The sequence below is a fragment of the Austrofundulus limnaeus genome, unplaced genomic scaffold (assembly GCF_001266775.1).
Source record: "Austrofundulus limnaeus strain Quisiro unplaced genomic scaffold, Austrofundulus_limnaeus-1.0 Scaffold146, whole genome shotgun sequence".
In the NCBI taxonomy this organism is placed as follows: domain Eukaryota; kingdom Metazoa; phylum Chordata; class Actinopteri; order Cyprinodontiformes; family Rivulidae; genus Austrofundulus; species Austrofundulus limnaeus.
Window position 1 is genome coordinate 84844 of NW_013952548.1, and position 2743 is coordinate 87586.

Genomic DNA, 2743 nt, shown 5'->3' on the forward strand with positions numbered 1-2743 from the left:
CAAGTAAAATAACTAAAATGGAATAAAACATAGTTTTAATGCCAAAACAAAGTCATAAAGTCTGTAAGTCTGCTGAATCCATTTTTGTTAACTATTTTTTTTTAGTTTAGTTTAGTTTTATAACTTGAATMAAAGCCATATTGTTTACAAATACATTTTTAATGCAAGATGCTGAGTGGCCTTGCATATCTGAAACCCTGCAGTGTTTGCATTTGTTGACTGTCAGATATGGTTGTGTGTGAAGGTCAGCCAGTCCTAATTGGTCTGCAGTGGGAGTGTTTACTCAAATGCACGCTGGCACACACCATATAGATTAACACAGGAGCTCTTGTGTATTATTTATGAACCCGAACTACATTTGTGTTTACAGAAAGTGCATCACCGGGGGGTGTTACATTTCCACCAATTTCTTGAAAGGCATTGGCTTAAAGAATGGCCTCACAAACTGACATATTGGGAAATTACACTCATTTATGCAATAGTTAATAAAGCTAATTATTTAAAGTGGCAAAAATATGTTAAATTAAGCTTAAAATGCTACCTTCGTTATGCACTGGTGTTTGTGTAATGTGAGTCAGAGGGCTGCAAATCTGGTTCAGTATAATCAAGATATCTTCAGGTCATCTGACTTTACTAAAACCAATTTTTCAAAATATATATAATAATRTAATAACTGCTGCTGACTTGACTTTTGCTGTGGTAAAATCTGAGCAGCACTTTAATGAGACTAACATGTTTCCTGGCTTGTGAGATCAAATTATTTTCTCAGTTTCTCCATTCAAGGGGCCTCATATCAGAGACCCACTTTAGTTACAAAAAAATCTTTAAAGACTCGCATGAGTCATTGTGTTTTTAGTTTGCAAAAACTGACAGCACATGCCTCAGACAGAGCTGCTCTCTTTGTTGAGGTGTTTGAGTGGGTGATGTGGTRCAAGATAGACGCAGAGATTAAATGTGTGAAAACAATGGGCTGAAACCAAAAGTCTTCTTTTGTTGAGTAAGTGTCTAATTATTTACTAAATCCTTTTTGTCTAGATATTTTTTTTAATTTAATAACCAGACCAAACCATTTAACATCTTTAAACATCAGAGTGAGTGACATTACATCTTCACAATCATTTTTCTTTTTTAAAGAATAAAAAGGGAAACATACTTACAGTTTTTCTCACTATTTTAAGTTATTTTGATGAATTGCTAGTTTTTATTGTAAAATACAGCTTTATTTTAACCTCTTTAGAGTTTGATATCTGACCCGTCCACATACCCTGTCAGTGATGTTGCATTATAAATGTTTTATTAACAGTGATTTTTCKCCTATGGAAAGTGCTCCATTTCACTGCCCTCTTTTCTCAGACTTATTCGTTATTTAARCTGTTTCTATCATTGACTCTGGTCAGTGAGAAGCAGCGAGGCATGTCAGGGTATGCTTTGACTGCCTGTGGCTGGACACTGGTTCTGAATGTACATTTCAACAGCTGAAAAGCCTAATGAGACACACAGGGGTGTAAAAAAAAGACTGAGTTCATGACTGTGTGTAGAGAAAAGAGAGTTTTTTATCATGTATTTTGATCATGTAGGAAAAATGAGCAAATAAATAAATAAAAATAAGAAGTGTGAATGAACTGGCCCACAACTTTCAGCCACATAATTGAAAACAAGTCAATTAGATACTTAGTTAAACTTGACAAACAGCACTCGTGAATCTTGAAACTACTCTGTTCAGTTCAAATCATTTTTGCACCATCACAACATAATTCATTAGAAGACTATACAGACACTATTGCATTAAAACTTCCATTCATTGCAGCCCCCCACAGCCTGAGTTGCATCAGCACCCTGAYGGTGATGGGGGAAGAAAAAAAACACCTACCTTTAACACAGGAAGAAGCCTCCAGCAGAACAAGGCTCAGGACGAGCGGCCATCTGCCTCGGCCGGCTGGGGTTAGAGAGGACAGGAAAGAGATGCAGACAAACAGGAAGTGGGTCAGGTGTGGATTCTGTGGGAAGGAAAACAAACTAAACTGCAGGCAAAAGCACAACAGTTGAGTGAGTAAAGACAGCAGCAGAGTGAGGAAATGTGACAGGCAGTGTAAGCCTGTAACAGAATAACTATGGGATAGCTCAGGAAACCCCAAGTCAACCCTGACCATAGGATTTATCAAAATGTAGGCTTTATCCTAGTAATAAAAGTAAACAAGGTGTCAGCATCAGTTGGTTCCACAAGAGATGAGCCTGATAACAGAAGCTCTGCCTCCAGTTCTACTTTTAGAAACTCTAAGAACCACAAGTAAACCTGCAACCAAGTGCTCTGAAACTATGGAACAATAACATCTTTATTGTAATCTGGAGCTTGGTTGTCAAATTTGTGTGTTATAAGTACGATTTTAAATTCTATTGTGAATTTTACTAGATGGCAAAGTCCAAACAAAACCACATTTCAAACACATAAACATCAATTAAAGTATTTGTTTGCAGTTGTGTGAGTCAGTAGCTTTTTTCAGCTGCCCCCGTGTCGCTTGGAGAAATATTCCCTCGTGCTGCAGAATGATTTTATTCATCTGTGATGCTGTTGGCCTTTCTGATGTACATCCGCTCAGAGCAGGTTATCCTAAGTGACACTCCACTGGGATATTTAACATGACTAATGGCAGACAGCTGCTGAGCGTGCAGCCTATGGAGGACCAAACCTATCATAATGGGAAATAAATGTAGAAATATATAAATGGCTTGAAAAAGTAAATAC

The 2743-nt window shown here is 37.2% G+C and overlaps 1 protein-coding gene across 12 annotated transcripts in view; it reads left to right on the top strand.

The window, feature by feature from the left end:
- The window catches only part of stxbp5l (syntaxin binding protein 5L), a gene marked incomplete at its 3' end in the record, with an annotated part of 161945 nt that overhangs the window by 28715 nt on the left and 130487 nt on the right, over positions 1-2743 (top strand).